Here is a 26,450-nt window from a genome sequence, read left to right on the forward strand (position 1 = left end):
TATAGGTGCCTGTGGAAGCTAGAGACACCAAATCCCTTGGGGCTGAAGTTACAGGCAGTTGTAAACCACTTGACTTGGTGTTGAGAACTGAACTAGATTTCTCTAGAAAAGCAGTACACATTCTTAACCTTTGAGTCATCTCTCCAGTCTCGCTTATGCATTTTTATAAGGTGCGTTTTCGAGGTGTGGGGTCTTGCTATTAACGAGAGCAAATGTGAGGTTTCCTTGTGACTGTTCTAATTTCATAAACAGTCACAATAGGTACATCTATACGCCCCTTGTTTAAAACTTTAAATTGGACCATGCTCTTTCCTTGTCAGATCCCACAGTTGTCTTATCTTTGTGCTCTCTGAAACTGATCAGGTGCACTAGATTCCTCCCTTCCCAAAAGTTTATAAGTAGCAAGGACTGCAGAGAAAAAGCAAGCAAGCAAGCAAGCAGCAAGGGAGCCAGAAAGCCCCCTCTATAATGCAGCAGAGTGAAAGGCAGAAATCAACTAAGCTGCCTGAAAGAGTCACTTCCCACCTTTCTGAGCTGCTAGTGTGTTATCATTAAGCTTTGGGTTTTCAGAATTTGGGAGCTATCACCCATTCCTGGTTGGGGTTGGGGTGATGCAACCCTCTTTGAGTCATTTAAGCCCCATAAGCCCATAAGTAACCATCACCTCCACTCTGTCAGTAACCCAATAAAGCTCACTGTCCATCAAATTGGACTTTGGCTGCATCCTTTCTTTGGTCTGTCACCAATTCCCTTTCTCAGGCAGGTGGACTTTTGTTCACGTTTCCACAGAAATAGTGTCACATAGCAAGTTGACAACCAAAATTAGTCATTACATGGAAGCTATACGGAGGTCTGGACCCCAGGAAGTCTATTCTGTATATGTTCAAACTCCATCCATTGAATTTTATATATTTTTCACTTAAAATGTTCTCATGTAATATGTTTTGATCATATCCTTTCATGTACCCCATCTCTTCCCAGATACTTCCCACCTCCCTACCCATCCAACTTCATGTTTTTTCTTTCACTTTCAAAAACAAAAATAAAAAACCCAAACTGAGAAAACAACAACAAAAAATGAGAAATGAAAATCAAAACAGACAAACCTAAAGTAAGGAAAAAACTAAAAAAAAAAAAAAGAAGAAGAAGAAAACAAAAAATGTATGGGGAAAAAACAAAAACTGAAAAACATGGGGAATATGGAGTCTGATTATGGTGACCAACTATTCCTAGGCATGAGGCTAGGCCAGGAGTGTGGCTGACTTACCTAGGGACACTACATTAGAGGAAACTGGTATTTACCTTTCCCAGTAGGTAATTGCGAACAGCTTGTAGGTGCGGAGTGGGACTCTGTGTGCATGTCCCCTCCTCAGGGTTGGGATTTTGTCAGCTTTGAGCCTGTGCTGGTCTTGGGTAGGCTGCCACCGTCTCTGCGCTTTCACATGTGTTTTGGTCCTATTGTTTCCTTAGAGTCCTCCACCACCTCTGGCTCTTATATAATCTTTCTGCCCCCTCTTCTGTATAGATCCTTGAACCTTGATGGGGTGGATTTGATGAAAAAAAGATCCACTTTACGCTGAGTGGTCCAAAGTCTCTTACTCACCCTTGGCACATGGCATAGTTGTGGATCTCTCTGCTAATTGCTATCTACCACAAGAAGGTGCGTCTCTGGTGAGGGTCGAGTGATGCTCTGATCTGCACGTATAGAAATTAGGGGCCACTCTATGTTCTTGTAGTAGAATAATAGTAGGAGTCTCCATAGGTCCATGACCTACCTACTCTCAGATTGTCTCCTACTTTATCAGTGTCCTATATGGGTTCTCGCTCATGGAGTGGGCCTTAAGTGTAATTTTTAAGGGACTCGCTGAACATAGCGGACAATGAGGACTACTGAGAACTCAAGATCAATGGCAATGGGTTTTTGATCCTACTGCATGTACTGGCTTTGTGGGAGCCTAGGCGGTTTGGATGCTTACCTTAGGAGACCTGGATGGAGGTGGGTGGTCCTTGGACTTCCCACAGGGCAGGGAACCCTGATCGCTCTTTGGGCTGACGAGGGAGGGGGACTTGATTGGGGGAGGGGGAGGGAAATGGGAGGTGGTGGCGGGGAGGAGGCAGAAATCTTTAATAAATAAATAAATTAATTTAAAAAAAGAAAAAAAAAGAAATGGTTGATTGCTCTCATAACATTTGCACCACGATTGCATCAATACTGGCAGATCTTTTGCTGGAGGTTTCAGGATTTGTAGCTTGGTGAAACTGACAGGTACTTTTCTTCTCTGTAGTGTGCAAAGTATGTGGTTAGTAGGTATGAAATTTCTAGTTAGGCACGAGTTTGATTTCTTCATATTCAGTGACATAAATAAGTTGTGTCTTCAAAAAGGCCTTATCATGAAAAGCTTAGAGAGTAATCAATAGCCGTGGTAGTAGCCTGTGACGGTGGGGGTGGAGTCTATAGTTAATAAGTCAACAAGATAAAACTCATTTCTGGAACTGGGGGTTTTACTTGGTGGAATAAGATGTCTACTTTGAACACTATCTACTCCATTATATGTTGACTCCGTTTAAATCCTTTTTATATATTTCAGGATGTTTTTGCCGTTGTAGGTTTATATATGGCCTTTACAAAGTCTTTAATGGTAGTTGTCTTTTTCCATATTTACTCATTTACCCAGTTCTCCCGTCTCCCTCCTTATTTAATTCTCCTACTCTTGTTTGTCCTTTATCTCTTTATAACACTCGAATCTATTTCCCCTAACTTGGAAGATCCCCTCCCCCACACCCGGTCTCTTACTAGGTACCTAAAATCTCGTGTTATTTGAATTGAAACAAACACACATATAAAGCTTAAGAGTTAACATCCATACGTAAGAGACAACATGCAATATATATGTTTTGGGTAAGGGAGGCTATTCTTGTTCCCGTGAGGTAAGACACTGATTTGAGGACATCTGGGAGAAATATCCTCTCCCAGATCATCTACTTTGCATCTCCCCTCTACCCTTCCTCCTCCTCTTTTCTTCTCCTCACACTTTAATAACTGGAAGAATAGACCACACATGTCTTGGTATGTCATCATCAGGGGCCCAGGACTTTCTCTTCCCAGAGGTATAGTATATACAGAGATGGAGTCTGTATTTCATATTTGTACATTGACAGCCTACAACTTGGCTTCCCTGGTAGGCATTTAGAAGAACATGTAAGCTGAGATCAGATTTTGAAATGGCAAAGTCCACCTGTAAGTTAGCCCTCGGGGGTACTGACCAGGAGAATACAAAGGGCCCTGTGCTACCTGTTCCAGTACAGTAGTCAAATCCCTGTGTCTAACATCCATGTCCACCAAGGAGAGAGGCTGTTAGCATCCTGCAGTGGAGGCTGCTATCACAGGCCCTTGGGTCCATACTCGGAGCTCCCGTGGTGTTTGTAGCAGCTGTATCGTTCTCCTAGCTGATATTACTGAACACCCAGTCTCTACTAGTGAGTGGGTGTTTGTCCATTGACTGCAGACCTGAAGAGGACCAAAGGAGGACCCCGATTCTCGTGTCCCGGTACTGTAGCCCTCTCTGCAGGAAATCCTTAGATCCTGCTCTAAAACTCAAGCATTCTTCAATTCTGGAGAATGCCAGGATATGTCCAAACTGGGGTAGACTAGCAACGTCAAGCATCCCAGTGGACTTTCAAAGCATGGAAGGGCTTCAGACAATGCTGTTCAGTGTCCTTTCTAGGCATGTTGAACATCAGGACTAAAAGTCTAAGCAGGAACCTCAGTGACTGAGACACATGATGACTGAGTTAATCTGACTGCAGTAGGGCACTGGCCCAGGGCCTCCAGACTGACCTCATCCTCCCTGCTCAGCCAGGTCAACCCTTGGAATATCCTTGATTACCCACCTGGGCTCTGGGAAGTCCGAAACTGGGTGGATTTAGTGCTCTTTGAGATGCTGTCTCAGATAGGGTTCCTATTGCTATTTTGACCACCATGACCAAAAACAAGTTAGGGAGAAAAGTGCTTATTTGGCTTAAACGTCCACACTCTGGTCCTTCATTGAAGAAAGTCAGGGCAGTAACTCAAACAGGGCAGAAATGGATGCAGAAGTCATGGAAGGATGCTGCTTACTGATCTGCTCCTCCTAGCTGCGCCCTCCCTCATCAATAACTAAATGAGAAAATGCCCTACAGACTTGCCTACAGCCTGATCTTATGGAGACTGTTTCCTAATCGAGGTCCTCTCCTCTGAGTTTAGCTTTTGTCAAGCTGACAGAAAGCTAGCCGGCACAGACCTTGTCAACAGATTTCTATTTCTCACATTGTGCATTTGTCCAGATGTTTTTAGATAGGTACACTGAGGCTAAGACAGAGGGTTTTATCCAAGATGACTTTGGCACAACCAGGGACACCAGTGTAGGTTCCTCCATCTTACTCTGGCTCCTTCCAGCTGCCCCAGAGAGCTCCATCTTCCTGCCTGATGATTGGATTCCAACAGCTCTGTTTTAGAGAATAATTTTATTGTCCTCATTATGCATTTCAATATTCGAAACCACCTTCCATCTGCTTTGGAGGCAGGCAGGGGAAACATTATAAACACATATATACAATCATTATGCTTCCTTTGGTCATTCAACTCTGGCGTCTGCTCCCTTGTGCAAGGGAATAAAGGAAGATAAAGCTGAGCATGGGTCTAGACAAAGGGTATAGACAGTGTGGGGTTGAAGGCAGAGGTAGGTACTGTGCTTGACTGCAGGCCTGTGATGTTGTGTATCATCCCTGCCTCTTAGCATGAGTGCCACAGATCCACAGCCACTTAGCAGCTGTCATCTTTGGCAAGTCTGCTAATATCTCTGTGCCTCAGTTTCCTCATTGACAATGTGATAAATAAAGCAGCCTCTGTGCCTGAGGCTTGGACCTTGGAGCCCTGGCTTGGACTGTTGCCGAGGTCTGTTCCAGAAAATAAGAGACTATGTAGGAAGGCAACTCTTCACTCTGTCCTGGGGCCGTGGACTTGCCTCTGCCTTGTCTGAGACAATGTTTGTCGCCTCTGTGTGAGTGCTAGCTTGGGTAAATGTGTAACAGGCATAGCCCTTTGCCTACCACATTGAAAGAATTCAGAGAGTGTGCATTTCCCTCCACAATAAGACAGGAAGCTGCCCTGCCCATGACGATAAGATCATCTTTTGAGTTAGGAGAGAATATTAGAGGTAATTGGAGCAGTTGAGGAGGCCAGGCTGAAACAGAGGAAAATTTCATTTTTATCCACTCACCCATTTTCTAGATATGATTTATGTCTGCTCCCTGGTTGGTATCCTGGGGTAGGCAGGTATGCCTTTATACTTCCTGCCCCCAGGAGTTCCTGTGCTGGAGGAAACAGGAGGATGTACAAAGGCTTGCCTGGTGTGTGGAGGCACCAGAGGTGGAGGGCTGAAGGACAGTCTCAGTAATGTAAGAATGTTGCCACACTGATCGAAAGACATTCTGAGTGGAAGGAACACATGGGAAACCAGGGGCAGATGACCACAAAGTGTGAAGGATAAGCTTGTGGCAAGTTGTGTACTGACCGCTTCCCTTGGACACCCCATTCAATGGGGGAGTCTCCGGTCCTGGAGCCAAAATGCAGAGAGCTCCAATAAGGTAGCAACTGACTGGACTAGTCTAGTTCTGGAATGGGGACCAAATCTTACTGGTTCATACTGCATAGATGAATAATATGTGCAAACTCAAACTCTCAAAAGGGCCTGTGAAGTTCAGAGAAGACAGCAGGAAGCTTGAATAGGGCTAGCAGAGGCCCAAAGGCTTCTGGGAGCAGGGGATGTTCAAAGAGGAGAAGGCCTCCCCAAGAAAACTGAGGTTGCTCATCCACCTCGCATGGCAGACACAAGCTGGGAGCCTCTTCGTACTGTGTCTCACTAAGGAGACAGGCCTCTTCTCAGGCACGGGGCTGACATGTTTGGTTTCCCCAGATGGGGATAATCAGCCTGTTTGGGAGCAGGGCTGACAGCTCCAGCAGCAGGCACGGGTTTGGGGGCGGGAGGCCCCAGGCTGCAGTCAGCTCCCAGCTCTCTAGGGAGCAGAGGCTGCCTGTGTGGCAACCTCCAGCAGGTGGGGATTTCTGTTTGCACCACAGAGAGGGCTGTGGAGTCATTTGGCTCAGTTACATGAATCCTGAGAATTAGCCCAGATCCTCTTGCCATTTAATTTATGTCTGAGTGTCAGAGCTGAAGAGCATCAAGCAGGCCTTCCCCAGCTCCACTGGGAAAGGCTATCCACAGCCCCGCCTTGGGCTGAGCTGGGCATTTGCAGTCCTTATGCAGAAAGAGGGAATCTGGCTGTCCTCTCCACTTCTTTGGGAAGATGAATATACTTACCTGTTCTTTCCTGAGCTCCCCACTTCTACCAGCTCTCCAGTCCTTGGCCTCCAGTCTCACATCCCAGCCTTTCATTAGGGGCTGTATAAGGTTCTTCTTTGGTTCAGGTTCTGGGGGGAGGGGACTCCTAGGCAAGCCTGCTCTGAGGCTGGGCTAGGGCCCTGGTTTGTTGATCAGCATTTTTAAGCATTGGGCTGGGAGGATATTTGTATCTTAAGACAGGACTGAGTCACTGTGATATTAACATTCTCAGCCATGTTCACCCCGAAGGTAATGGGTTCCTTCTCTAGAGGTCTTGGGAGACCCAATACTTGCAGATGGCAATGGGCTCTTTTTTTATCTTTTCTTCTCACCCTGTGTCTCAGACTGAATTACAGGAGACCACAGGGGCCTCCTAACCCGTGTCCCCATCCACAAGTTCTCCCAGTTCTAAGGCCCAGCCAGCTCAAGGTTTCCTGGTCATAGTTTTTGATGCCCCTCCCCCACCTTGTCTCAGTACCCCCTTTTCTGGGTCCCCAGCCAGATGGCAGCTTCCACATCTGTGTTTGCTCATTGACTCCCTGTCCATCAGTGTTTGGAGTCTCCCTCAGCCTCCAGCTGTTCCAGTCTAGCTGTTCCTGGGAACAAGCTTAATAAGGATCTTTAATAGAGTCAGGGGTCTCATCAGGGGAAAACCTGCACATATATGCACAGGCCTATGAGGTTCTCTGTCTGTGCACCTGGCCATCAGAGCCCAGGATGAGGCAGATCCCTGACTTTGTCCCTAGTTCCTCAACACCCACCCTCAGGGAATTGGTGATCCAAGCTCTGCACCTCAGTTCCCTCATCCACCTAGTGAGTGCATTCCCCGTGAAATCCCAGCAGGATGTACACAAGGTTGTGATCCCCAAGAAATGCACCTCTGGGACCCCAGGCCATCTGGTCTTCTGAAACCTTGTGGAACAGCTTTCCTCCGCTGTGGTCGCCCTGGCAACGCAGAGCCACCTGCCAAGCCTGCTGCCGGGGCCTGGTGCCCGAGCCGATCTTTAGAGCCATACAGAGATGGCTGATGGCAGGAGCCAGGGTGAGGCTCAGCCTTCCCAGCTGTCACAGCGAGCAAATCAGACAAAGGTTTAGTTGGTGGGGGTGGGGTGCTAGGGCCAGGGGGGCCTGGGAAAGTAGCTTTGAGGCCCTGGCTGCACCTCTCCCACCTTATTCTCTTGACACAGCCCTCACAGTGACCCTTACTTTCCCTAACACTCTCTGTGGGCTTTCTCCACCTGGCCTCTATGTTTCCTTATCTACCAAAGGAAGGGGCACATTCTCTATCCCTCTAGCTCATTGACTAAAAACAAGAAAGGAGCTTAGATATCACAGTCCTATGGCAGGGGCAGCCTTCAGGTAGCTAGTGACTTTGGGAAAGCTGCCCAAAATTGTCCTACAGGTCTTTGTAGGGTACTAGTCTCAGGGGCATTTATTAGCAAATATCTCCAAGACCCTTAGGTTCAAAACCCAGAAGCCACCATGACCATGATACTGAAAAGCGTTCCTTCCCAGAGCTAGGTTTGCCCTTGAAGTCTCTCCCCAAGACCACCAGGCTCTGGTGGCTGAGCATCTATCTTGGTTTCAGATCACAGGCACTCTGTTAAGGACACCATTATTTCCCTGTCCTGAGAGAGCAGGATGTTAGAGCTACCCCCGGGAAAGGAATCCAAAAGATCCGTGTGTTGAGGACAGCCCTGGGGCTGCTGCTTCTGCCTATAGGCAGATTAAGGACAGGGAAGGAGATACTATTATACTTCAGCAGACTCCAAGGTCCAGCGCGAAGGTCCAGGTACTTCCATCTAACCAGGCCTGGGTAGCAGTAGAAATGATTAGTTGAGAGAGGTTCTCTTGGTGCTAAGCAACTATCATCAAACAGCAAGATCCATAAGGACAAGTTGCCCTCAGGCCCCCATAGCCCCTTTATGTGAAAGAAAGATGCCGTCTTTTCCCAGGCTTGGTTGGATAGTGAATGCACTTCATTCACTCCCCCCTCTACAGGCTATAGTTGAACCTGAGTTGCTATCCATTGCAGCCTGCCAGGCAGGAACGGAGGAGCAGCAACTCCTTGACCAAATACTAGAAAATCCAGGGGCAATTCCCAGCTGGTCTCATGGGGAGGTTTTGTTGACACTGAGCCTGAGACCCAGAGGCCAGAGCAAGAGCTTTCAGTTCCTTCAACAAACACGCATTGAGATCCCCTGCCTTTGCAAGGGAAGTGCTCAACTCAAGACTCAAGACCAACTCACAGAGAAGGTCCCTGTGGTCTTGGTGCATGTTCTATGTAGAGAAGAGACTAGAATAATACCATGAGAGATGGGCACGGAGAGACCCGTACCTCAGGATGGGTAGCGAGCGCATGGTAGGAATTGTTCTGGTGTGCGAAAACACATCTGGCAAGACCCTCAGAGCTCTGAGCTGCAACCCACATAAGAAAAGATTTCTACTTCTGCATGGACACCTTGTCCATAATGTTTTCCTGTCCTCCCTGAGGTCTTGGAACTGACACAGCTGATCCCCTTGCTGGGCAGAGGCTTCCAATGCGCCAGTTCCAAGCTGTCATCTGAGCCTGGTTTCCAAGGAGCATTTGGGCCTGGTGAGATGGTGAGACGGGGGCAGTTTCTGCCTCGAAATTCAGGGCTCTGGGCACCGTTCACAGAGGCTCCTGTAAGTCTTCGCATAGCTGGAAGTGCAAGGCTGTTGAGTGAGTGGTATATGAAGGGACCTTAAACCAAACTCATTCAACACCCTCATTTTGTAGACCGAATCAGTCCTGGAGAGCAACAGTGACCCAATGAACTAAAATGTAGGATGGTTGGTTCCATCTTGTCTCTAGGGGAAGCTATTCCCCTAGCCCCCCACCTTTGGAGTCACACATCTTGGCCTCATGAGTACAAGTCTCCTCTGGCACAACACCCTCTTCTCAGCAGGTCATCAGCCAACCCACCCTGGGTGTTAGCCGGTGACCCGAACGCCTACTTTACCACAGACATCTTGGCAGTCTGTTGGCCTTTCAGTCCCAGAAGCACAGACAAAGCATGACAGAATCTCAGCAGAGGCTTTCCTCTTGGCATTCCACTTGCCAGCCTCCATGGGTATGAGCAATGGCCAGTAGATCCCCGGCACTCAGCAGAAGCCGTAGCAATCAGATTTCAGAAATCTGTGCGAAAGAATGGATTTTCTTGCTGGGCGTACTCTTTCATTTCCTGTGTTTGCCCCCGAAGGGCTTTTCCATCGACAAAGCACTTGCTTTTGCAGGCAGTGCAGTTGATGAGAAGCCGCTGATGGGGAGATTAGTGATGGGGACAGGAGGAACCTGGAGAGTTGGGGTGGCAGTGTTAATGAACGGCTGGGACAGCCCAAGCAAGCCTATAGACAGGAATAGGCCAACTAGGAGAGGAAGCCAGGTGTGACTGCACTGGGAACTGGGTGACCCCAAGAATTTTGCCAAACCAAACAGTCTTTATGTGTAAGCAGTGTTCCAAAGAAACTGTGTGTTCAGCTGCACTGCAGGTAAGAACTCTGAACAAATGTTCTAGTCAGACAAAAGGACTAACTTCATGGGTATTAAATGAAGGAGTTTCTTAGGTCACTTGTCTACACTGAAGAGCCTTCCTCTTACTTATCAGGGGCCACTTGGCATAGCCTTTCTTAGGAACAAGTGCTATCTAGCTCTTGGGGATCAAGGATGAGCTTGATGCCTGTGTGGATTAGCTGGAGGAAGTCCCGTATCAGAGAAACCCTGCCTTGGGCATCCCTAAGGTTGTCTTATTCCCATAGGCTTCCAATGGCCACCACCATCACCACTCCTAGGATGCATTCCTGCCTCGCTTCTCTGTCTTTGCCTCTGAGCTCCTCTCCTAGCCCCTTGCCTTTCCTTCCTGCCGAGCTCCAGGCTCCACTCAGAGGCCCTTCCCTCAATATCTGCACTGTCTAGGTAGTGTTCTCGCCCTCCGAGGCTCTTTGCCCACAATGCCCATCTATACTCCATGGACCCACACAGATCTCCTAAGTCTCTTTTCCCACCTGCATGTTCCATGCCCTGTAAACAGCAGTGCCCTTCCGTACTAGTCACACCTAGATCCTTCTGTACCTTTTGGATCCCTTGACTTTCCTTAAGCTTCCCTTTGCCTGCTGATCCCTCACTGATGCCCGCTGAGTTCTGACTCACCCTTCCCCCTCCCCGCCACTGCCACCACAGCCAGGCCCCCATTCCCAGAGGAAGTGATTCATCACCCAGAGTCTGCAACCAGCTATGAGATTACTGCCTGTGCAGCTTTGGGTGAGTTAATTAGCCTCTCTGGGACACGGCTTCCTTGTGAATAAATCAAAGATAAGAATGATATATACCTTATGCCGTTGTGAAAATCAAGTAGTACATGTGAAACAGGCTTGTGCGTAGAAGTAGGGACCTGTTAATCAAGGCTATCTCTGGCCACTTCCTGCTGCCTCATAGAAACATATGGGAGGCACAATGGAGCCATATATACAATTTCAAAACATCTAGTAGTTGTATTTAAAAAGAAACAAGGGAGTTTTAATGGTATGCTTTATTTAGCCCGTTGCATTCAAAATATTTCAAAATTTTATCAACATAAAATACGAATGAGCTATTTTGCCTTTTTTTCTCATGTGCCAATCCGGAATCCAGCGTTTATTTCACATTCCCATCACATCTCCGTTTGAACCAGCCATGTGTAGCATGTTCAGGTATCATGTGTGCCTTGCGGTGCAGGCCCTGGCCAGCAGCAGTGTGAATAGCCTCTGCTGCATGCTTCCTCCAGGGCAGACCTGCTCAGCCACCATGAACTGCTGCCATGGCTTCCTGAGAAGCCATGTCACACTGTGAAGAAAGTCCCTGCACTTCCCTAGCACTGACAGTGTCACCAAACTTGGCCCTGGCTTACGGAGGGGATCACCTCTACTCTCCTCAGCCACCTCTTCATTCAACATGGGACAGCCCAAGCCAAGTTCATTCTTTTCACCCGTTCTCTCGCCTGGGTGGGCTTTCCCCTTTGGCCTTCACTCTGGTAGGTGACCCAGTGAGGGGAGTGATGGAGTACAGGGGAAACAGGTGCCTTTGTTTCAGACCTCACTTGAAGGCTGATACAGACACTCCTTCAAGATCCTTGAGTTGGGTCAGTAGGGCCCAGTGGGGGAAAAGTGACAGCCAGCCTTAGGAAGACCCTTCAATTTAAGGTTTTTTGGTAGTGACCCCAGTTCAGGTATTTGGAGAATAATCTTCAGTGGGTTTCGCTTGGTCAGTCTCTACCTGGGGAACAATATCAGTAGAAGGGGGGTGCAGAAGAATTAGTATGCATCAGGATGGGGCTTTGGGAAGCTAGTTTCTCTAGCAACCACTTGTCTTGATAGGGCGCCCATAATTCTCTTGGTTTGTAGATGGGATCAGCAAAAGCACAGGGCTAGCTGTCAGGGAAAAGAGTGACAGAATAGCCTGAATGCCTGTGAGTTTGCAGCATAGGTTGGTGCTTGCAGACTCGCCAGCCGCTGCAATGACAGAGCTCATAGAATGGCCCTAGGCAAGCGCTGGGCAAGGAGCTCCTTCCCAGGGAGGCCCGTGGAGCCCACCTCCTGGTAGCCTACATTCAGGTCAGCTGTAAAGCCTAGAGAAGTTCCTGAGAGGCTAGGGGACAGTGGGGGTGTAGGCAAAAGAAAAGCGGGCATCGTCACTCTAGAGCCCTAGCCGAGAGGACAATATATGTCTTATCTGGTGTCCCCGCCATGTTCCCCATTGCCAGAGCTGGGCTGACTGGGCAGTGGCTAAGGGTCATCACACTTTCTCACCACCAGGTAGTGGCAGGATGTGTGGGAGGCACTGGAGAGGCCAGGTTCTGAGTTCGAGTCTCCTTACTCTGTGCTTTCTCCCTGAGCCATCTGTCCACTCCCAGAGTCACCATCCACCCAAGGAATCCCACCCTTAGCTGCCTGGGAGAATCGAACACAGAGTTTACCAAGGCACCAATGCCAGTCCTTGCCTCAAATCCCTTCTGTCAAAATCTGCATGTGCCTGCTTACCAGAATTCTGACATAGTCTTGTGCTTCCAGGGTGGAGAACCCTGACTTTATTTCTAAGCCCAGGCTTGCTCTTCCAACTTCAGCCTCTTTTCTGAGCTTCTCACTTCCTCCTGTGATGTCTCTTCCTAGGCTTCTCTTAGGGTGCCTCAAACCCACATGACCCAAGTCCAGTTCATAATCCATGTGCCGCCTGCTTCCTCCTTCAGGTTCCTGCTCAGTGAACGTGTCCACCAGGTAGACAGTAGTGCAGCCTGGTGTCAGCCGTAGGCTCTGCCAGCGTCAACCTCCCTATACCTCATGGCTAGTCCATCATTCTGAAGCATTGCTTCATCAGTAGCGTCCCTGAACAGCCGTGTAAGAATGAAAGAGAAGTGGACGGTTGCCTTGCATACAAATCTGAGTGGTTCACAAGGAAGCCAGATCCTTCTCAAGAAGCAGTTTTCTCTTCCTCACAAGGTTACCCTGGTTTGCACTATCACACTTCGGCCCCAGTCAGTGGGGAGGAGAAAGCAAATGGTGCATTCAGGCTTCTCCCTTCAAAAGAATATACTAGATGTTGTTTACGTTCCCCAGTGGCCCGAATTCAATCATACACTCATACACCTGGCTGCTGAGTCCTATTGGCTGTGTTCCTTATAGTCTCCTGTTTCTCCATCTCTCTGTCCTTTCCACAGGTCCTGCCTGATGCAGCCAGCCTTCTAGCTCTACTCTCTGCACCCTCCAACCCCCTTTTTCCTGACATCTTGGGAAATACTTTAAAAATGCAAGTGAGACCTTATACTCTCTTCAACCATTTCCCACTGCTCTGAGGATAAGGCCTCTGACCATGGAATCTGGCCCTATGGCTCAAATTCAGTCCAACCCCATTGGCTTGCATTGGTTGCAGTGGGGCCCGTGCCTGCTGCTTCTTTTCTCTGAGGCCTATAGCTTTTGGTTTCTCCATGGAGCCCCCCCCCCCTCCACTCCAAGCTATTCCTTAACTTCCCCTTTAAATCTAAGAGCAGTCAAATTCTTGACACATCCCTGACATCTGGCTGAGATCAGAGTGCCCTGCTTCCCAATGTCAATATTCTAGTTGGGTTCCACTAAGAGGTTAGTCATTGCTTTAATTATGTACATCCTATTTGACCACAGGCCGAGGAGGAATGGATCACTGCCATTTCAAGTGTGCCACTGTGACTAGCTCTTGGAAGTCCTCACCAACACTGCTCGCTGCATGAATTATGAGTAGCAACGGTAAGGAGTGACACCCAGGCTCCCCACTGCCCAAGAATGTAAAAGAGGTACATTTGTAGAGGAGGAGCCCTGGAAAACATGGAGATGGCAGGCTCTTGTGTTCAACATGGAAATGTGGCCGGGAAGTATCCCAGGAGTTAATGGGATCAGTCATATGGGTTGCTACACATGCTGGTCTGGACCCCCGGAGGAATATCCTGTCTGGATCAAAGGACACTGGATTCTCTATCTGCACCAGGGAACTGGAAAAAGTAGAAACTGCCGAAGATGGAAAGTGACAGTCTTCATTGTCAACGTGATTAGAGAGATAGACTCTTAGGAAATTAGTTGGACACAGCTCTGGGTGTGACAATGAGGGTTTTTCTAGGGGCACTTGACATGTGGGCAATGAAAAGCCTTGTCTGTGAGTGGTACCATCTACTAGTTGGGACCTGGAGAGAAGGAGAGGAAGAAGGAACAAGTCAGCTAACACACAGAGTGCATAGCATAGCTACTCCGTCCCCTTACCCCATCTTTCCTTCCCTCTCTTCCCTTCCTGGATACCGGGGGAAGTAAGTGACTTCACTCCTCCTCACACTGTGGTGTTCAGCCTCATCACAGCCTAGAAAAGCAAAGACAGCGGACATGGCCGGATACCCCGGGAAACATAAACCCAGGAACATTCTTTCTCCCTTGTTACTTTCCCTAGGTTTTTCTTTTTTTTCCAGAACAATGCATATGACTAATACATGCAGTCATTTGAATCTTCCTGTGTTACGTCAACCTTTGAAGGGGAAAACTCCCACCCCACCACCTCTGGTGACTTCAGTGCTGTTCTGGGGTTCCCACTTTCTGAGTCTTTACCTTTCCTGGGGTGGGTGGGACGACCATGCTGCCTAAACAGGGCTGAGGACTCTCTTTGTAAGTCCTGTAGAGATGACCTCTGTGTAGTTCTCAATGAGCAGAGGGAAGCCATGTTGCAAGTGTTTGAGGGTGTTTTAAATTTCCCAGTGACTAGCCATGACTACTGGGATTTAGAACCAGAGACACACTGAACATTGGCTAGGACAGCCTGACAATAGAAGGTCTCAACCCACAGACCTTCCTGTTGTCCTTGCTGAGAAGTGAATGCAGGTTATATGGCTGAAGCACTGTGGTTGGCAGCATGGACTCGGCTTAGAAGGAAAGTCTCTTTGCCACCACCCGTGAGGCCACTGTCACCCGCCTCTCACCTGTCACGCAGAGAAAGTGATTCTCTCTAGAGACATGTGAGGCTGGCTATGATGAAGGTTTTCCTTATGACCGCACGCTCTGTGGCCACATGGGCCACGTGAGGCTGGTCATGCCACTCCTTTATTATTCCTCCTGCTGAACAGTTGGAGAGCTGGGGGTCTTTAGGACTTCTTTTCCTTTCCTGACAGGAACCTTTGAGCTTGTGGGAGTGAGCATGTTAATCAAGGGCTCGAGGAGGAGGAGGTCTCGAACCCTCCACTGCGGCCATATTGAAAAGAAGAGGACAGCTCCCCCCTAGCTTGATAATGGCGAGAAATCAGAATTCCTCCTAGGCATTCTCTGTGCTCAAGAAGGGCAAGAAAGACCACCAAGGAGCCTGCATGAGAAGTGTGAACTGCACGACCCATTCAGGAAGGTCATCCATATCTGCCTCCATTTACCAAAATTACCAGGGTCAATATCTTGTTCACCTTGCAAGGAGGTGCTGAGCTGGGTCACTGCATGGCTTCTAGGAATGGCCTTGACCAGGGCACTGAAGGAATGGAGAAAACACAAACACACAAATACGTAGGGGAAAATCGAATTGGGTTGTCTGCACTCCCAAATGAAGAAAGCTCACTGCCCCAGAATCTCGCATGATTATTATACAGAACTGACACAGAGGCAGAGGCATTGCATTCAGCTGAACAGGAGAATAGGTTATTCCATACACATCAACAAGGAGGCCAGGTTTATGGCAAGCAGTTGGTTCAAGGAGGCAGGTGTAGCTAATCTCGGTAGGACAGTCTCTGTAGGGGAGCAGTGCTCCAGCTGTAAAATCAGTGGGGAGAAATCTACAGTGGATATTTTCTGAGCACACTGTCTATTCATGGACCAGAAGGGAAGGATTTACCATTTCTCTCCTTGCCCTGAGTCTCACCCCAGCAGGGGAAAGGGAATTTGCTACTTTCCAAAGGGGCTGAGAGTAGGCTCCCTGTCATGTCTGTGATGATGTCAACAACACACGTTCACTCAGGACTTTGATTCCTATAGAATGGTTACCTTCACCCTCACTCACCAATTCTATCACCACTCCGTGTCTTCACCTCCAGCAAGGATGACTCTGTCCACATCGTCTGTGTCTTGACTCTGGGTGGACTAGCATCTACCCACTGACCTCCTTTTAGACTCTTTGTGGACAGAGTCTGGAAGGGATCTTGGGCACAAAGCTACTCCTGGAATCACACACACACACACATACACACACACACACACACACACACACAGAGAGAGAGAGAGAGAGAGAGAGAGAGAGAGAGAGAGAGAGGGAGGGAGAGAGAGAGAGACGCACGCGCATACACACATGCATGCAAGCACACATATGCACACACACACACAGAGATGCGCGCACATACACACACGCATGCAAGCACACATATGCATGCACACACACACACACACACACACACACACACACACACACACACACGCAGACACTCCACAGTAGGATGAGTCCACTTTGAGGAGCAAGGGGAGGGAGTTTGGGCTAAGATTCTGCAGCTGCGAGTTTCTAGAAGTCAGTAGGGCTCAGGGAACAAGCAGTTCTTTAAGAAGAGTCCTGTCTTCAGAGAGAGAGCTCTATGGAGATGGGTGAGATTTAGAGATGCCCACTGAAGCATGCTGGGAGACTCCAAGTAGGGTCAGGGCTCTGTCCTGAATGAAGATGTTAGGTCATTTTGTGGCCTGATCCAAGGCTTCCTCTGAAGCCGAGATTAGAGGGAGGCCAGTCTAGAAGGGTAAGGGGAGGCCTGGCTGGGCTGCAGTACTGAGTGGCTTGAGCCTAGTGAGGTCTCATACTTGGTGCTTCTTATACACTCTCAGCCTCTTTCCTGGCTCAGTCTTTCTCCCCTCAAGGCTCCCTAGTGACAATGACCTTGCCTTTATTTCCCTGGTGCACAAGGTACAGCCACATTCTTCTCAGTGCTTGGGATCTCAGAGTGAGACAGAAAACCTTCAGAACCTAAAGTCCTCTGCAGACTGACTTTGCAGACTGTCCTGATCAGGGAAGGAGAGGACAGCCCTGGGGTCTGGGGTTCTGCCAGCACTGGCAGCTGGATGAGCAGCTGTAATGGGATTAGGACCAGCCATGCCCACATCCCTCCCCCAGTAGCCTGATTAGGATGCAGTGTTGGCTCTGCTGACTGGACCAGGCAGCTCTTTGTCCCCACCCCCAGTGCTGCTAGTGCCTAGCAACCCTCACAGGAGAGCCCTTTCCCACCATTCTGTCCACTAGCCTGGCCCTAAGCTTAGAGCACACACAAGCGCCATTTGCCTTTTTTTTGACACTGACAGGGAGCCAGCTGGCCTATCCAGATCCTCCCATGTTCCAGTTCCGAGTTTCTTCTGAAAGTCTAGGTTTCCTTTCCAAGAGTCCTGCCTCCTATCAGTGATGCTCGGGTAGAGTTTCATTATGGAATCTCTGAGTCACGTGATCTATTCTAGAAAGCCCAAAACTCCAGGATTGTAGGACAGGGGGTCTCAGATTGGTGGGCTGGACTCTAGTGTTTGGTGAGTGTGTTGGAGAGAGAGGAGTGATCTGGAAGTGGGGTCTGCGATTGTGGGTCGGGGGGCACAGCTAAGAGATGCTGGAAGCTGAAGCTTCCTTTGATTCTCTTGAAACTGCGGTTTCTGAGTGTGCAGAGAGAAGACCAGAGCCTTTCTCCAGCTCAGCAGTATCCAGCTGGCCAAACTGGGGCTGGAGCAATGAGTAAAGAAGGACTTGGTCCTCAGCCAGTCTGTGATGGCCTAGCGGAGACACATCTTGTAGGAAGAGGCAGGTCGTTTGTCGTGTGTGCACAGAGAGGGCTGTGGGAGAAAAGGGCGAGCCTGGAGTGTCAGTGCTTTAACCCTAGCATTGCTGAGAAGGAGGGGATCCCAGGTCTATCCTGGGCTAAGTGAGGAGAGCCTGTCAAAAGCAAACAGCAGTGACAACAACGAAAACTAAAGCAAACAAATCGACGAGAACAATCTTAAAAATGAAAACGAGCAAGCAAGGGAAACATGGCTCTTTTGTATTTCCCCAATGCTAAGCATCACTCCAAGACAGATGTATTATGTGTATATATAAAAGCACACATATTTATATATTTTCACAACAGCCTTAAATATTCAATGCTGTTATTTAACTTGGCTTTCAAGGTAAGAAAATAGAGGCATAGAAAGTTAAATAATCTTGTAGGACCGACAGTTTAAATCCTGAAGACCGATGATGAAGTCTCTGTCTTGTTAGTACTGCTTGCTTCAGTTAAACAGGAGGAGATGACAGGGTTCACAGTGGTAGGGACAAGTGAACAAAGACCAAGGAAGAGGAAGGGTGATACATGTGGAGATCTGGGGAAAGTTCTGGATAGCTGTGTCCTTCAGAGAGTGGGTTGGTGGCTCCTTCTAACAGGAAGGATGGGGGAGGTAGCCTGGGGGCTGGAGGGAAGCTTCCCGCTGGGGCGCTGGTAGAAGCATCAGTCTCTAATAGCGTGATGAGGATATGTCTCTCTCCATCCCAGTCAACATTATTCCTCTGGGACCTTTCCTTCCAGACTGCTGCGGATGAGGTCCCCTGTCCTGTAGAAGTGTCCTCAAAACACAAAGAAGCAGCCAAAGAGACAGCTTGGTGATGGAGATCACCAGCCAGGCTAATTGGGAATAATTGAGAACACCTCTCCCTGCGGCCGTCATCCCAGGGTGAAATGGATCCAGGACTGATTTCCCCTAGGACCCTGGAGAGAAGGGCAGGAGTGAGGGAAGTAGCTGAGTGTCTTGGGCTCTCCTTGCACAGCCAGCCCCTGTTACACAGAAGCAGTGTTGGTGACATTAGGCTTGAACTGAGTGGGCTGGCAGCATCTTTTGACTTGGTCTCTCTGAGACTTGGTTTCTTCCCCTGCATACACGTGATCACCATGTCCCTATCCAATACAGCCTGATGAGCTCCTAAGATGAGAGACAGCACAGAGCCTAACTTATAAGGCTCCTTGTGGACAGTGGGGCAGACGTTGTTTCAGCCTTACCATCTGTGGCTCTGGACAGGTTGATGCTGTTATTTTTCTGTCCTGGCCTTTGGACTACTCACTGAGGTACAATGGAGACAGGGGTTGGCCACTCACTTGTAATCAGCAGAGAGGGAATGCCAAACACTGGAGGCATAGACAGACAGGCCCAGGCACTGACTTCAGGGAGCTGCTTTAGCAGACTGCTGAGCCCCAGCCCTGCCTTCACATTCCAGGCTCCATAAGATGGGAACTGCAGTAGGTTGGATTTGGAAGTACCCACAGTTCCTGCCCCTGCTGTGAAATAGCACATAATTTCACCTTCTTGAATGTGGACAGGACTTGAAAGTACGGTGTGATCTTGCTTTCTTGATCGGCGCTCGTCTGAGGCAAAGGGGAAGGGATCTTGCTGTCTGTTCCCCATTGAGTTGCTTTTAAATTTAGGACCAGGGAACTTACTCTGAAAGAGTCTGAGCCAAGCAAATGAGCCTTTGGAAAGATAGATCAAAGACAGAGAGGCCGAACAGCTCTGAGGGTCACAGTGCTAGGACAGGCCTCTCTGCAGCATGTGGTGCTTGACCTTTCAAAGCTAAGGCCCAAGTATGACAGCCCCAAGCAACTGAATTCTGCAAACACCTTGGGATAAGACCGCAGACCTCCACGGAGCTCCCAGACCTGGTTTCTTTTTGATTGCAGCCTTATAATGCACTGAATAGAACTCCCTGTCCAGTCTCTGAATGCATGGAACTTGTGACATATGCCAGCTAGTCAGGTAAATTATCTCAAGCTACTATGTTTACAGTAACGGTTTGCACAGCACTAGAAAATCTAAACCATATAGACGTCGCCTTGAATATTTCCAAGGTCTTAGGTCATCCCGTTCGCGCAAGCTCAGGTCTAGGGCCGAGGCACCTTATGAATTTCTTACACACAGTTCTTCCATCTGCCACGCAGCAAAGAATTATTTTAACATCTGCCAAACTGTTCCCAAAGTTGGTCATCAAATAACCTTCTATTTGCCCTACTTTTAATATAATTATCAGCATCATTTGCATGACACCAACTCAGGTCTAAGGCTGTCACAGGCCTTGCATTATTCTGAACTGCTTTTTCTGGGAACAGCTGTATTCATGCCTCATGCAGCCTGCCTCCTCCTACATGAATTATCTGCAATTTCCACACCTCTGTGCTTGACTGCCGAGGTCCTTTATTAGAGCTAGGGCTGGTGTGGGGCTGGGGCATACTGTCATTTTTAGAGCAGTCAAGACAGACTCTAGGAAGCTGCAGGAGCGGCAAGCGGAAACTGGTTTTGACTATGGTATCGGCAAGAAGGGAGCAGACAGAGGTGATGCACAAACACATCATGACGGAACCTAGAGCAGGTCAGAGATAGCAGACCTGCTCCTAGCTAAGGGTGGGGTATGTGCAAAGTGCCCTTTAAATACATATGTGGTCATTTTGTAGTCTAGACTGGAAGGGTTCTTTCTACAACTGAAGAGGCTACGCCCAAACTCCAGGTATGAAGAAAACAGTTGGGGATGGAAGGATAAGAAAAGAATCCTATGGAGAGAGAGGAGATGGTGTGAGAATAGAAATATTTCATTCTCCACCAACTCTGGGCTCTCAGAACACTTGGTTCCCATGAGTAACCAGCTGACTCCCTGGGGAAGGCACTACAGAAGGTGAATGGGAAATGTCACTCACTCTCTGACAAGAACTGCCTAAGAGTGATGAAGCTATGCCTCTGCAGACAGGCCCTGCTGTCTGCCTGAGATCCCTCGGGAGGGAATATCTCTATCCCAGAGGAGAAGCTGCAGATTCACAGCACGAATCTGTGTGTGGGACCACCCACTGGCTCGTCTGTGGCCACACCCCTGGGGATGCAGCCTGTACCAGAAGGTGCAATGAGTATGTATATTTGCCTGTGTATATCTGAGCAGGGCAGTGTATTTGCATATCTGTATACACAGTGCAAAGAGCTGAAGATCTGCATACAGGTCTCTTGCTTTTCCTCTGGGCTTCAAAGAATTATCTCTCTCATCTAGTCCACCCCAACACCCATACTTTCCAACTTCCTAGACACATATGTGCTTATCCAAGAGCTGGGGAGGCCCGGGGCCGGTAGCTCTGAGACCTGCTCTGCCAGCAACTGTAACGTCCTGGAACTGAAGCATCCTTTCTAATTCTGAGCCTTAGGAGTGAGAGCTCCAGAGCTCTTGCCCCTGGATCCCACCTGCCCCTAATTCCAACCAGCCCTTGCCTCACTCATCTGTATCCACTGCTGGGCTCTGGAATGGATGGGAGGGGGAGCAGAGAGAATTTAAGCCTAGTGAGGGGTGCCAGGTGCCTCTGAAGATGACCCTCCGTCCTCCTTGACTCCAGGTAGCTGCCGAGATATCTCAAGGGATTTCAAGTACCACAGGACCACAGTCTGCATAGCACGGTTCTAGACAGAGAACTAACATACATTTCCTTGTTTTTCAGGGTATCCAAAGGTCTGGGGACCAGGTCCTCGAGGTCCCTGTTCTGGTGGTATTGAGTAGACCATCTTGAGAGGCTGGCACACAGGCGTGGGGAGGGCTTCTCATAGTGCTCTAGAGCACTCTGGTTGGATGTTAAGAGACCCTAGGGAGCTTTCAAAAAACACTCCTACCCAAGCCTCTCCACAGGCCAATTATCTAATTATCTGTGGTGGTGAGGCCTCAGGCAGGGGTGTTTCTTTCAAAGCTTCTGAAGAGATTCTGTGGAGAAGAGTTAAGAAGGGTCATTTCTCCACCAGCAAGTGCCAGGAAGCCAGAGCAACCTGGGGTCTCCAAAGGGAGAGCGTACCAGAAATGCGAGCTCCCCGCCATGAGACACCTGTGTTCTGGGAGGTGCAGCTTCTGTCTGAGTGGCGCCAGGGCTGGGCTAGAGTCACGAAAGGAACGGCTGCCCAGGAGAGATGAATGCTGGGTAGGGTGGCCTGGCATCCATCTCCCTCAATCCCTCATCTCAGGAAATTGAATTAAAACCCATATTTTTCAGATGCTGCCTGCCCAGCTGGCTGGCTGGCTTGTGGAGAGGGATGAGGCAGTGAGCTCCTCAGGGTAGGGAACAGTGGGAGTGGAGGCCCCTCATTCCCCTGCTCTGGGAGGGAAGGCAGCTCAAGCGGACTCTGGGATACCACTGCCACAGTGTGTCTTTAGCATCCCCTAATACGTTCCAGAGCCTGACAGCAAGGTCAGTGGCGGGCTGCCAAGCATAAAAAGTCAAGGTTAGAACTTGACCTGAAGTTGACATTTTGGGTGAATGAGCGTAGATATAATGGCTCTCTTCTTGAGGGTGCTCAGTTTAGGTGTCCAGAACTGGTGAAGTCATTATGCAAGGGACCATATTTGTCAAGAGGCCCAGAGACAAATGCCCGTGACAGGCAGAGAGCAGCATAGGACACAGAAACTCGTCCTGGCCTTATAGGATAGTGGAGGGGGTAGTCACAAGACACTCCTCTGCTGGGTTATGGTGTTTGGTCTGGTAAGAAGGTCATCTTTTTGCCCCTGGGAATTGAATCAACTAAGAAGAAGCACCACTTTTGGATGCTTCAGACAAATGTAGCTGCAGGTGTGTCATGGTTTTCCATCCCCTCTTTGCCCTTATCTCTTTCTAGGCTAGGTGCAACAGAGGCCTGACTGCCCAGTTGGTTCTGCCAGGGACTCACTTTCGGGCCATAGGCTGTGAATGTGTGTGTGCATGTGTGCACGTACGTATGTATCTCACTTCCTTCTACATGACTGGCTGTCTGGACAGAGGTAGATGCGTGCTCTCTCTCTCTGTCTTTTTCTTTCTTTCTTTCTCTCTCTCTCTCTCTCTCTCTCTGGAGAGAGGAAGATGCATCCTATGGCTACCTTTTCAGACACAATGGTGTGTGTGTGTGTGTGTGTGTGTACAGAGGAAGATGCATGCCATGACCATCTTCTCAGACACCACATTGTGCACCTTGTGACAAAGAACAGCAAACAGGGTTTTGGTTCCCAGACACAGATGTAAAGAACCAAAAACATGTAATAAACCAGGAACTGGATGCACAACTTCAGAATGGCAGGACTCCCATAGGGGACTCTGACTGTCACCATTTCTGGAGTGAACTGCCCTACCGTAGGTGATCCCTCCTCCCCATTCCACACATCCCTAGTGCCAGTGTCTTGCATTTCATGCTTAATTTCCAACCTAGACGCTCCCAACAGCCATGGCTTCCCTTGTACGTCTCAGTTTACAGAATACTTTCCCAGGTGACATCTCATTTGTTTGGTCCTACATTGGGGCTGGAGGCTGAGTAGAGAAGCTGACCACCAGCTTGGGAAAAAAGACTAGAAAGAGATGCAGTGCATTCCAGAGGGTAGTCTGGCTGACACTTGCTTAGCACCTGGCTATGTTCTTTCCAGAGGGGCCCTGACTACTCTTGATAGAGAAGAGTGGTAATCTGCACTTCTCTTCCTCTGGAACATGGCCTCAAAGGAACACAAGCCAGTACCAGTCAACAGTGAGGTGAAGCAGGCAGGCCAGGGTTTTTTTTGGGGGGGGGCTACAAGGGGGAATCATGGACATCTCTGTATATAGGGGACTTTATACACACATCTTTCTGGAACATTAGGTTGCTCCTTATTCTGAGCCTTATTATTTTTATTTGTGAAATGGGGTGTAAAATGGTCAGGTCTCGTGTGTTAGGGTTCTGTATGGCTCCCATCTATGCTGTGATTCTCTTACCTCCCAGACCTTTTATCTTCTGCTTGACTAACCTTGCCAAAGAGATGCTCAAGTCCTTTCTGCTTTCCTCTTCCTCCTTGGGGATTCCTCAGAAGGCACTCTGTACCCCAGTGACTGGACCCATAGGGAGGGTGGCCCAGAACCTACCTGAATGGGCAATGACAGGCCTGTTTGAGAGCTGAGTGATGGAGATGCAGAGAACTCTGACTGGGGACAGTTACAACCAACCGGGCATGGCAGGTTAGTTGGCTATGAGACCTACTCATGCTGAGTTCTACTCATTAAGCCTCCACTTACCAAATTGTACCAGGAGAAGACCGAACAGACCATGTCATCAAGAACAATAGGATTCGTTCAGCATCAGAGATTATAAAAGGCTAGTACCAGTCTACTACGGGCACATAGACTGTCTTTACTTAAGGCTGTTCTCAAGACTACAGAAACAGGAACTACGATTCTATAGTGCAGGTGAAGTCAGAAATGTCAGGCCACATGCCCAAACTCACAGCGCTGGCAGGGTAGTATCAATTATTTTAAGAGACCTCCTATTAGCACCATCATTCCTATACTGACTATAGAGGTGTTCTCCAGAGTGTCACATTTGAGGACGTCCAGACAGGCACTTGCAATCCAATCCTTGCAGATCTGAATTGTGGGCCGAGAAAGGCCCAAAGAGGGCCTGGGACTTGCTCAGGGGGCAAGGTTGCCAGAGGAGGCTTGGAACACAGTGAGGGAAGGGAGAGGGCTTTCTCTCTTGGATGTTTTGCCGTTGGACAGAAAGGTGGAGAGTCCAGAGGAAGGCTCTATTCAGCCCGGAAGCTCTGCGACAGAACTGGGAAAGGGGGGCTGTTACCTCCGCCTCCGCGCCCTGGGTCTCTGCCGCAGCTCCGGCTGTGTCAGTGCGGTGGTCCTCATCCTGCTCCCCATCTCTGCCCGGGGTCTAACCCCGCCCCCAGGCTCTCATTGGCCTGAACCCCCCCCCCCCCCAGCCTGCTCGGTCCTCTGGGGAGGCGGTGGTCTGTCGCCTCCCTCAGCTCCGGGCCTGGCTGCGCAGCAGAGGCGGCGCCTCTCCCGCAGGACAGAGCTGGCCGCGCTAAGCGGGTCGGGCGAAAGCAGACGAGGGGCTCCTGGCTCCCATCCCCGGCAGTGACTGACGGCTGCTCTGGACCAGTGTGGTCCCCGTGTGCACAGACGCACACGCCGCGGCGCAGGAACACACAGATCCAGCTGCCCGCGGCCACAAGCACTCAGAGACCAGGCTCAGCGCGCGCTCCGCGGCTCACTCGCTCTAGCCAGTGCAGCTCAGGGCGGGCACGGCTTCGCGGGCTGCACGCCCTCCTGCCCTCCTGCACCTTCCGTCCCGGCACCCTGCAGCCGGCACGACCCTGGGACTAGCAGGTAAGAGCCACCCCCGGCCTGTCCCTCCGCCCCGCAGCACGCGTCCAGCTCCAGACCCTTCTCTGGCGGGGCCCTAGGACCCCCTCCTCCAGCCCAGAGTCTCTTGGAGCCGCGTGCTCCGCCGACTCAGAGCCGGCGAGGGCCAGCACCGGGCACAGCGCTAGAGCCCAGTCTCTCTTGCTGCTGTGGGCTGCCTATGCTTCTCTCTGCCCCATCTAAGTGTCTGGGACGGTGGCGTGAGGCCACCATTCCTTTAGATCACTGAGTGGTGATCGGCCTAACACTCTCAGTCTTTTCTGGTGCCAGAAAAGGACATTCAGGGGAAGGGATGACACTGCTGCCAGAGGGACCCCAAGAGATCTATTTCCCTGTCTCCAGGGCGGACCAAAGCGCCTACGCGGATTTGGAAGCGAGGCACTGGAGAGTCCTTTGGGGGACTCCGTTCCACAGTCTGCGGGGTGCTTGAGGGGTGGGCAAGCTATGTGCTGGGGATAGAGGTAGGGTAGGAACCAGTTCAGTTTGTTCCCCAAGGGAGATAATTTTTAGGATTGTTTAAAAAAGGATAGTCCTCCAGTTTTTCCCGCGGCGCCGAGAGGTCGAATGAGAGATGCTTGGGCTTTGGTGGTCTAACAAGGAAACGCCCTGCAGGGCCTATGGGAGAAAATCGCTGCTGGAGTGGGCCCTCCTGAGACCCCTGCTGACTGTTTTAAAGGCCCTCAGTAGTTAGTTGCTGGGAGCAGGACCATATCATCAGCAAGAGCAAGGCAGGTTTGGGGGTCGGGGAGACCAGGCACCAGAGCATGGAACTAGATCTTTAGGAGGAAGCACGCAGAAAGAGGATGCTGATGGCATTTCATTTGCTGCTAGGGAGTGGGGCATCAATTCTAGAAGGAACTCAGAGCCTTCTGGAACATCTTGACCTGACAGTGGATTTTGGTAATTCTTCAACCCATTTCGGGACTGGTGTGTGTGCTTGTGGCTACTTTTCTATACTTCAAGCTATATGTCCCATAATCCCTCACTCCCCAAACAAAAAGAGAAACAGGCCTCTATTGCGATTTTTCTGTAGTAGCTCAGGTGCATTCCTGTGAGGGTATGTGCGAGTTTAGATCCCCCACAGAGCATGGGGGTGCTGGGGGTGGACTGCAGTTGGACTGAGGTAGGCCATTCTGAAGGTCAAGCTGAAGGCTGGAGGCTGGCTATGGGCATGGGAAGAGGATGGGTTACCATGACCGAACCTTTTGGGGCCCAGGAATAGCAGGTAGCTCTAGGTTTGTGGGGGACGTCCTGGGATGCATTTGGGGTGGTGGGCAGCTGAGGCTGGAGCAGGTCCCATTCCCAAACAGGGGGACCTAGGACTCCTGCTTCTCACCGACCTTGGAGAGAACAGGCAAAGGCCCCAGTCTGGACACAAGCCAAAATCTGAACA

General features: G+C 49.7%; 1 protein-coding gene across 7 annotated transcripts in view; it reads left to right on the top strand.

Annotated features, from left to right (window-relative positions):
* Window positions 1-26,450, top strand: part of Adcyap1r1 (ADCYAP receptor type I) — a 106,274-nt gene that overhangs the window by 27,764 nt on the left and 52,060 nt on the right. For 2 of the 7 annotated variants that reach the window (XM_075955743.1, XM_075955748.1), the window contains exon 1: window positions 24,429-25,021. The exons of 2 other annotated variants lie outside the window; for them this stretch is intronic. The gene's annotated coding sequence lies outside the window, so the exon portion shown is untranslated. Of the gene's footprint in view, window positions 1-13,550; window positions 13,653-24,398; window positions 25,022-26,450 lie in introns of those variants that run through there. 3 more of the 7 variants (XM_075955745.1, XM_075955751.1, XM_075955750.1) reach the window with 3 other exon arrangements.

This window comes from Microtus pennsylvanicus, chromosome 21, assembly GCF_037038515.1.
Source record: "Microtus pennsylvanicus isolate mMicPen1 chromosome 21, mMicPen1.hap1, whole genome shotgun sequence".
NCBI lineage: Eukaryota > Metazoa > Chordata > Mammalia > Rodentia > Cricetidae > Microtus > Microtus pennsylvanicus.